This window comes from Sinocyclocheilus grahami, unplaced genomic scaffold, assembly GCF_001515645.1.
Source record: "Sinocyclocheilus grahami isolate Dianchi unplaced genomic scaffold, SAMN03320097.WGS_v1.1 scaffold13.1, whole genome shotgun sequence".
In the NCBI taxonomy this organism is placed as follows: Eukaryota; Metazoa; Chordata; class Actinopteri; order Cypriniformes; family Cyprinidae; genus Sinocyclocheilus; species Sinocyclocheilus grahami.
Genome location: NW_015505192.1, coordinates 1,935,558 through 1,946,843, shown reverse-complemented (window position 1 = coordinate 1,946,843; position 11,286 = coordinate 1,935,558).

The window sequence follows — 11,286 nt, the reverse complement described above, 5'->3', positions numbered from 1 at the left end:
TTCCCCATCTGTATGCCTCTACTCCCTCTTCTCATTCGCCATCATCCCTCACTGTCATACGGCCGCTCCGAGCCATCGACCTCTGCTCTCAGCCCTGGTTCAGCAGCGGGTCACCAGAGGGAGGGGGCTCGTGTTATTGGGGGGTGCCAGCTTCCTTACCTCTCAGTGGATACAGCTGCTGCTGCCATGGCAACTGGATTGAAGACTGCGTAAGGACCCGCGTGCAGAGACTTACAGAGAAAGATGCTCTAATGTTGTGTTACAGGGCCTCGTTTTGCTTTAAAGCAGGTTTAACCGCATAAGTGAAGATGATGAGGGAAAACCTCAAACTTGAACTTTTAAGTTTTATTAGCTGCTCAATACAGTCTGTTCCTACAGGGTTTAGAGTTGGTTAAGGGATAGGAACAGAGTTTGGCTGGTAATTGTTTGATAGGAAACCTTAGGTATTGATGACAAACATGCCTTGTCATGTGGTTCTTGGTTTGAATTTAGGGATGCAGTGATATTTAAATTCTGGCCTATACCAGCTGATAATGATTTTTATGTTGTAGTAATGATAACTGATAAATTGCCAATATTAAAATACTAAAATTACTAACTAAAATACTGAAGCAAAAAAAAAAAAAGTAAAATTATTAGAATAATTGTTTAAATATGGTCCATTTAGTATTGTTTTAATGTCATTTTATTATGTTATTTTAATATATTTATAAACTTTTATTAATTTTATTTTAATAGATTTATTATATTTTTAAAATAGAAAATATTCAACATTAAAAATCTTAAATATAAAATTAAAAAAAAAATTAAATATTATATGAAAATATTAAATATAAAATAATAAAATGTACAATTATTAAATAAATCACTGTAGCATTATTATAAATGTTGTTATTTTGATGCTATTTAAATGTGGTATTTTAATGTTTATATATTTTGTGTTATTTTCATCAAAATATACAAATAAAGAAAATGTGAAATTACAAATCTTCATTATTGAAGATCTTAAAAATAAAAATCCCAAATGTTAAAATATTAAATATTAAAAATAAAACACTAATAATACTAGTAATAAAACACTTAAGTGGATATTCATTTTGAGATTTGCTAAAGATTATATTTAACTGTCAGTATTTGTGTTTTTAAAGTATGTTTTAGAGCTAAGATGAATGTAAAAATAGTGGTAATAATAATGCAATTTACTTATAAAGTGCTTTTCTCAAACCCCAGTGAGCTTGCACAATTAAATATCTAATATTGGTCAATAATGCATATCCAATATAGGCGGATACAAAAAAAAAACTAAAACAAATCTGATTCAATTTCAATATGTTGTGCATCCTTATTTAAATGATCACATGGCTAACATTGTCATTATATAGCTACGACTCCGTTCCTCAGATGTTGTTTTTCTTTTGTGGCCCTTGTCTTGCACATTGTGGCTAGTGATCTCTGTAAGGCTACTTTGGGATGCCATGAGATGTTAGAAGTGCTACAGAAATAGAATTGAATTGACTCAAGCATCATGCTTGTCTCATGTTGCCAAAGTTTATAATCCAGTTCAGCGCAGCAGGTGTGTAACAGACAGCTAGTGAATGCAGTTGCGGCTCGTTACGCCTGCAGTCAGCTCTTCTTGAAAATGTACAGTACACACCAAAGGAATGTTTAATAAATCAAAAACTGATTAATGACATGATGTTGGCATCTTAGTGCAGATGATAAAGAGTCACCTGTGAATTGTGAGGTCAGATGAAGGAGAGAAAGTGAGCAGGAAGGAGGATGAGAATGGAAGAAATAGCCATAAGCGGAGTTCCAGATCTCTCCAGGTGTTTCAGCACTGAACGGACTTGCTTCACTTAGAGCCTCGGGCCACGAGGTTCAGACCAGGTGGAGCTACCACAAAAGAGACTATTAATTATGACTTTAGCCCTCCTCCTTTTCCTCTCTTTCTTTCTCTCTTGCCAAACAAATATGATGGATGGGGTTATCATTGTCTCACAGAAGCATGAACGGCTGTCAGGTGTGCTTTGATGTCCGATGGCTTGAATCTCCTGCCTTGTGCTTTGATGATGTGCTTGAAATCCAGATGAATTGACATACTGTAGTTCACACTCCATACAACATGGCGGGCCATTAAACACACTCCAGAAAATATTTAATACACTTGTCTTTGTTTTGATTGCGAGTAAGTTCTACTTTACACTTTTAAAAGTGATTCCCTGCAGAGCAATGGCAAAAGCTATAGCCCTTATCACAAAAAAGGAACTTTATCTATTTCAACTTCCCTTCGTAATGCAGCTCAAAAGCGTTTGTTACGTGCACCGCCTGTCTTAACTATTTTTAGAAGGTTCTTGCTCCCTTGGAGGTCCTGGGATTGTGTGTTGTGCTTTGGACAGCAACTTGTGAAAGGATTTATTTTTCGTGCTGTACCACTGGCATCCAGTAGGTGGCGCTCCTTACATAAAACAGACTGACTGTGTACTATTGAATGGAGGAGGAGTTTTCTCACTTGCTCTTTGGCTCATGGTGGTTGTCAAGGCAAAGTTTGAGTATGAATATGTATTTTCAGTGTTGTGCAACATTCAGATTTGGATTGAGAATGCCTTGAATTTGAAATGGCACTGATTTGAGATGGCGAACAGGATGCAGAATTTCATTTTGAATATTAATGTAGAAAAGCAGAATGAATTGAAAATGAATTTAAATTCATATAACAAATTCTTAACTGGAAAAGCAAAGATGGACAAATATTGAATGTTTCCTTGTTTGAAAATATTCAAAAGGATTAAAAAATAAAGAGAGTAAAGATTTATAGGCTAAGAGTGGATGAGCACTTAAATTCCCAGAATTTGTGCTCAAGCTGTGCTGAGTTTATTTGAATTGAAATTCAGGGGGAAAAAATTCTGTCATGCCATATCAAATTCTAATTCATGTAATAATGATATTATGCCCATTTTTCACAATTCGAAGTAAAAAAGAATTGCGAGATATAAACTCAGAATTCTTTTTCCTCAGAATTCTGAGTTTACATCTCAGTTTTTTTTTGTTTCTTGTTACTGCAACAGAATAAAAATGAAAAAGGTAACTTACATTTGATCTCACAATTCTGACTTTTTTAAAATCAGAATTGCACGTTTATATCTCAAAATTGCAAGAACAAAAGTCAGAATTGTGAGATATATGCTCAGAATTGCGAATAAAAAAAATCAAGAATTATGAGAAAAATCAGAATTATGAGAACTTATATTTAAGAACAAAAAGGCTGAATTGCGAGAAAGTTTCAATTACCTTTATTTATTTATTTTATCCTGTGCACATCCCTGTTAATGATGTGATTAATTGAATTAATTTAGATGATTAGAAATGCATGTGAAAGGATTTTTGCATATCCTCCTGAGACCCAGCTATGGAGTTTTTGCCTCTGTAGTGGACATTATATTTTAGTGAATTTCTCTGAGGCCTCACATGTCACAGTTTTAATTCGGGATGTCCTGTACAGAGCACATTCAGGGCTTTCCAGAGATACCAAACGATTGGATGTTTCACCATCACCACTCCCTCTCCTTGGTGTTTAAAAATGGCTGACATTAATTTAGTGATAAAACTGTACATCCTTATGGAAATATGATAATATTTTGTCATTATAATTTAAATCTGATTAATTTTCAAAAATCAGAAATAAATCAACATCTCGGGGAAATGTTATGGGGTTTCAAATCAAAATATGACTTCCTGTTATGAAACAGGACATAATGTATAATCCACTGTAGAGGACACCAGGACTAAAAGCATGTTTATTATACATTTATTATACATTTATACATTTTGGGAGACAAAAGCATTGAATAGGAAAACAAATTATATATCAATATTCTTATGAAATATTAGATATTATGAAAATCTGGCCAATTATTACTCCCATTATTACACTTCTTTTTTCAACATGCTGTCCCAACAGCACTTTAATATGCAAATTAGATACAGTGTATAGATAACATTGTGCTTAATGGGAACACCAGTTTATGGAATTTTTACACACATATTGCATAAAGCAAAATGGTATATCAAATCATTTTGTTATGTATTTTATAACATAGTTGAGAACCATCCTTAAACAAAGTTAGTTATAAAAAAAATCCTGAAACCTAAAAATTGATTGGTGATTTAAAAATTGGTGTCCTCTACAGAGGACATAGCATAACTTATGAATAAAATATAATTGTTCAAAAATCTTATTTTACCATTTTTTTAATTATGCTCTAAACAATGTAATGACATGAAAAAATACTAAATTCACAAAGCTTTTTATTTTTGGTTCTCAGGAGGATATTATAAAAAGTGCATAAAATATATTTTACCTTAATCTTATTAGATCACAATTGAGAAGTCAACCAATTGCAGCAAAGCTAACATATACGGTTCCACAGCAGCACTGAAACATATTAAATGACTATATAACACCTCTTATACAATATAGATTGTGGTGCTACATTTTTTATGTTGATTTGACAAAGTCGTCCCCGCATCTGGTTAGTTGGAGGCTGTGCTGTTAATGAGAACCCTCAACATAGTTGAGAACCATCCTTAAACAAAGTTAGTTATAAAAAAAATCCTGAAACCTAAAAATTGATTGGTGATTTAAAAATTGGTGTCCTCTACAGAGGACATAGCATAACTTATGAATAAAATATAATTGTTCAAAAATCTTATTTTACCATTTTTTTTATTATGCTCTAAACAATGTAATGACATGAAAAAATACTAAATTCACAAAGCTTTTTATTTCTGGTTCTCAGGAGGATATTATAAAAAGTGCATAAAATATATTTTACCTTAATCTTATTAGATCACAATTGAGAAGTCAACCAATTGCAGCAAAGCTAACATATACGGTTCCACAGCAGCACTGAAACATATTAAATGACTATATAAAACCTCTTATACAATATAGATTGTGGTGCTACATTTTTGATGTTGATTTGACAAAGTCGTCCCCGCATCCGGTTAGTTGGAGGCTGTGCTGTTAATGAGAACCCTCCTGCTCAACTCCCTGTGTCCCTGGAAGTCAGGTCGTGAATGAATCATTTACATTGTTTTAATCAGACGAGTGTGAGACTGGCATGCATAAATGAGCACTGGAACCTATTTGCACTTCGTTTGCGGGGGAGAGTGGCTGCTGCTTCCATCTGAAGTGGCAGAGAAATGAGGGCCAGTGCTCTGGAACGCTAAATGACCAGCCACCGTTTGGAGTCGCCCTTCAAGGAGGCAGCGACTAAAGGCGCCTCGATTTTGTCTCTGTTCCTGATTAGCTCTCCAACCAAATGGATCGCACAGATGCGGAGGTATCACTGACAGAATCAGGACAGGTTTTTTTTTTTGTTTTTAGCTCAGCTGGGTAGACAGTTGGCACGAGGAAGGAGCGACAGGCCAAAAGGTGTGCGTGCAAAAGGCTGGGGAATCATTAGCCAGATACAAATGTTAGTCTGAACAGGGTCACGGATCAAAGAGGGAGAAATGCCCCGCTGTACAGGCGCTCAGGCAGTGAAATGACAGCACTGCTTTTCGCTGCCAGAGATTTCCAGTAAATGGAGTTTTTGCATAACATTACAGCAACTGCCTTTTCCCTCCACTTAAACCGAACAGAGGCCTACAGAGCTCTCTTTCGCAGTACTCCAGCTCACTGCATAATTGTATACTTATACTCCATCCTTACCTTCAAAGAAACACTGTACACTGTAAAAAAAAAAAAGATGATATACTGGAAATTATACAATAAAAACTAGGGATGTACCAGTGTATCGGCTAATAAGTACTATCCGACATCCACCAATTGTTTAAGAACAGCCAATGTTAATTATATCCTGTTAATCAAAACATTGAATGATTGTGAGCCTAACAGGAATTCTTTCAGAAATTAATGTTAGTAAGAGATAAGAATATCCAATAAGTTAAGAAGTCTTAACAATATCATTTAATGTGAGTTAAGAATATTAATTTGAGTAATTTGTTTCCTGTTTAGGACTGAGACCTTTTAAAGTCCTCTTTAAAAAGGTAATTGTGACTTTTTCTTACAATTCTGACTGAGGCAAGTCTGAATTTGTCTCATAATTCTGACTTTTTTCTAGCAATTCTAAGAAAAAAAAGGAAAAATTCTGACTCAGAATCTTTGTCGCAGAATTGCAATGCAAAAAAAGTCAGAATTGTGAGATTAAAAATCCCAATTACCTTTTAAATGTTTTTTATCCTGTGGCAGAAACAAGCTTCCATAGAGACCAGTTGCTTTGAAATATGGACAACATGTTGATATGGAGAGAATAAAAGGTATTATTTGCATTTCTTTCAAAACTGCATAATTAAAGTGTATAAGTATAAAAAAGTATAAAAAAGCAGAACCATTAAACTTTTGGTATCTGTATCGGCAGATATCATTCTAAATAATCTGTATCGGGACAGAAGGCTTGTATCGGTGCATCAATAATAAAAACCTGTTAATCGGTTAACTGTAAACTTCCTTACTATATATATGGGGAATAATAACTCTGTAATAAAACTAATAGGACTTTTAATGTATTTTAAAATATTACAGTCAAGTGATTTTATGAAAATATATTAAATATATTAATATTTACCTCAGATTGTGGAAAATCTACTTGTGATGAGATTCATGAGGCTTTCTCATTATCAGGTGGTTGTCAGTATATTATAAATGTACGAAACAGATTTTAACATTATCAGTTTTTTGTTTGTTTTTTTCACTGTAAATTTAGGTTCAAAACATAAAACCTAAAATGTTGCTACCGTATTTTTATGGTTAAGCTGCCGCTTTTCACTGTAAATTTCACTGATTTTTTTCTATATAGTATACAGCATGTAGTAAGCTCGCATACAAGTCCACCTTTCACCTTAGATGAAGGATCATGGGTTGTTAGATCAGCAAAACAAATAAGTCAATAGTGGAGGCTAGGGAGTCCTCCCAGGAGTGGCATCCATCTCAGCGGTGACTGGCAGCTCTGTCAATGAGCAGGAAAGCAGTAATGTGCTGGCATTTGGAGGGCAGGAGGAGGAGGTGCTGGGAGAGCTGATAAGGAGAGAAGAGGGGGGAGGCCCATTCTAATCAACACTGCTCTATTAATAACGCATGAGAGAGGAACAGCAGAACTCCCACTGGTGAGCTTGGCAGTCGCTTGCTTTATAGAGTGGCTTGCAGTGTCGATGTGGTTATCTGCTGATGATTTTTCCTCTTTGATTAGAAAAGGAGTTGGTTAGGTCTTACAATTCACCTTCTGAGTATAAGCTAGTAGATAACCGTACAGTTTGCAAGAAAATCAACAACAACAGTGGTGCTTGCCTGTGCAATACTCGCCATCAGGTTGTTCTGGTTGTTTTTAGTGTGTTGCTATGATGTTAGTGGTGATGTGCTATAAAAGAGTAATAAATATAATTTAAAAAAATACACTATCATTCAAGGAATTGGGGTCAGTATGATTTTTATGAAAGAAATTAATACTTCCTTGTAGCATTTAAAATATCAAAAAAGTCAAGTCACATTTAATTAAAGTGTATAAGTATAAAAAAGTATAAAAAAGCAGAACCATTAAACTTTTGGTATCTGTATCGGCAGATATCATTCTAAATAATCTGTATCGGGACAGAAGGCTTGTATCGGTGCATCAATAATAAAAACCTGTTAATCGGTTAACTGTAAACTTCCTTACTATATATATGGGGAATAATAACTCTGTAATAAAACTAATAGGACTTTTAATGTATTTTAAAATATTACAGTCAAGTGATTTTATGAAAATATATTAAATATATTAATATTTACCTCAGATTGTGGAAAATCTACTTGTGATGAGATTCATGAGGCTTTCTCATTATCAGGTGGTTGTCAGTATATTATAAATGTACGAAACAGATTTTAACATTATCAGTTTTTTGTTTGTTTTTTTCACTGTAAATTTAGGTTCAAAACATAAAACCTAAAATGTTGCTACCGTATTTTTATGGTTAAGCTGCCGCTTTTCACTGTAAATTTCACTGATTTTTTTCTATATAGTATACAGCATGTAGTAAGCTCGCATACAAGTCCACCTTTCACCTTAGATGAAGGATCATGGGTTGTTAGATCAGCAAAACAAATAAGTCAATAGTGGAGGCTAGGGAGTCCTCCCAGGAGTGGCATCCATCTCAGCGGTGACTGGCAGCTCTGTCAATGAGCAGGAAAGCAGTAATGTGCTGGCATTTGGAGGGCAGGAGGAGGAGGTGCTGGGAGAGCTGATAAGGAGAGAAGAGGGGGGAGGCCCATTCTAATCAACACTGCTCTATTAATAACGCATGAGAGAGGAACAGCAGAACTCCCACTGGTGAGCTTGGCAGTCGCTTGCTTTATAGAGTGGCTTGCAGTGTCGATGTGGTTATCTGCTGATGATTATTCCTCTTTGATTAGAAAAGGAGTTGGTTAGGTCTTACAATTCACCTTCTGAGTATAAGCTAGTAGATAACCGTACAGTTTGCAAGAAAATCAACAACAACAGTGGTGCTTGCCTGTGCAATACTCGCCATCAGGTTGTTCTGGTTGTTTTTAGAGTGTTGCTATGATGTTAGTGGTGATGTGCTATAAAAGAGTAATAAATATAATTTTAAAAAATACACTATCATTCAAGGAATTGGGGTCAGTATGATTTTTATGAAAGAAATTAATACTTCCTTGTAGCATTTAAAATATCAAAAAAGTCAAGTCACATTTATTTATATAGCACTACATACAATGTAGATTTCAAAACAGCTTCACAGTAATAATTTTTCAAGGTTTTTCAATTATGAAACAAACACAAGCTCTAAATAGACAGTGGGGTCATTATTCCGCTTAATTTAAAAACTTTGCAAAATTCATTAGTTATGAAGCCAACTCAGTTCAACTAGTGACAGTAAAGACATTTATAATGTTACAATATATTTCTCTTTTAAATAAATGCTGTTCTTTTCAATTTTGTATTCATCAAAGCATCCTGAAAATGTGTCACGGTTTCCACAGAAATGTTTTCAACAATGATAATAACAAGAAATGTTTCTTGAGCACCAAATGTTCATTGAGGCTGCTGAAAATTCAGCTTCGCCATCACAGGAATACATAACCTTTTAAATTATATTAAAATAGTAAACAGCTATTTTAAATTGTAATAATATTGCACAATTTTACAGATATTACTATATTATTTTTGATCAAATAAATGTATCCTTGGGTGAGCATAGGAGACTTTCAGAAAAATCTTATCAGCCCCAAACTTTTGAGCGGTAGTATGTGTGTGTTTACCAATGTATTTAATATTTACTAGAAAAAATATTATATTAATAATATTTAATATCATATTAATATAATTTATTATAATGTGAATAATATTTATATTTTACAAATAAATTTTACGTTATTATTTCACAAATATAATTTATTATTATTTGTATTTATCATCTATTTTTATTTTTACAAAAAGAATATTTACATTCTTTACTTTTTTACTTAGATGGAAATTATCCAGCTATAATGTATCTCCACAAACTTATTATGCCGGAGAATGATTCGTGTATAGAGACATACAGTCCAAAACATGAATTGGTTCATCACATTCTTACAGCTGCTTTCAAAACTATCACGTCATTATTTCTATAACCTTGTCTATCATCTTGGTGACAAATTAACAGAATGTGCAACAACAATGTAAAATACAATCAATTCAGAACATTTAAGTTTGCAAATGGATGAACAAGATCAATAAATGTAAGATTTTGGCCCAATTGGTGAAGTGAGCTCCGCTTGTTCCAAATCCCTGTTATGCATTCTTGATCCAAACTTCTGTTCCACATCTTTTGGGTGGCATAGCTTAGTGGTTGTAGAACTGGTAACTGAAAGGATGTAGGTTCCAACCCAGCAGGAGATGACCCATGGACTATCCCCACTGTGCCCTTGAGCAAGACACTTAACCTCATGTTTCTCTAGGGGGGATTGTCCCTGTAATAAGTGTACTGAGAGTTGCTTGGGATAAAAGCATTAACTAAATGATAAATTAGCAACATCTTGTTCAGAGGTGGTTTTTTTGGGGCTCATTAACTGTATTCCGCAGTCCTGTTCCATAATCCTTTCCCGCAATCCTGTTTCACAGTGCTGTTCATGAGTCTCCGTCCTGTTCTGCAGTTCTGGTATATAGTCCTGCATCATGTTCCTGGCAGTCTTTGAGTCCCCAGAGTGATGGTGTGAACCGGTGAGTAATCTCCCCGCTAGTATGCCTGAGTTTCCATTGATTTTGTCTTAACTTCCAGTTCCCCCAATTACCTCCATTCAAGCCTGTTAGTGGCCATGACGTCAGGGGAGTGATAGTGGATCCTGGTCTTTGCTCTCTGATCTGTTTGTTTGCACAACTAATTGTTTCTGCTGCTTCCTTTCATTAGGAGGAGCTGAGCTATTGGGTTGTCTGGAACACTAAGTGCTTATTCTGTTTGTGTGCAGGGACTGGATAGAAAGAAAGAGTTCAGACTGTTTTCTTTTTTACTGCATGGCTTGGTAATGGAAATATCTTAACCTACACATGTAATAGAGAGAATTTGCAACTTAAAATGGTCGCAAATGTGACTTTAAATTGACCTTGTATCTTAGCTTCAAGGGATCAGTGATTGTACCCTCATAACTTAGCCAATGCTATAAATAATTTGGCCTTTTTAACACTTTTTATTGATTTGATAGTGGAAAGAGGACAGGAAATGGAGGGGGAATAGGATTAGGAACTGTATTTAAGCATGCTTTGTCCACATGAGCACCTTCGTTCAATGAAATTACACCGGAATGAGCTTGGTGTAAAAAAAAAACGTACCCTCATAACTTAGCCAATGCTATAAATAATTTGGCCTTTTTGACACTTTTTATTGATTTGATAGTGAAAAGAGGACAGGAAATGGAGGGGGAATAGGATTAGGAACTGTATTTAAGCATGCTTTGTCCACATGAGCACCTTCGTTCAATGAAATTACACCGGAATGAGCTTGGTGTAAAAAAAAAACGTATTAAATAAATAGCAGGTGCTGAAAATCTAATTCATTATTGTAAGAAAGTAATGAACAAAAGTAGAAGTAGCAAAGTAGAGGTAATATTTTTTATTAATTAAAAGTATAAAAGTATAATTTCTCAGTAATATTAAAGTGATGCTCCTGCTAGCTGGTTAGCATCAACACAAATTGCTATTTGAAACCCATTTCACTAATGTAATATGGGATCCCATTTCTGCCAGAAGATAG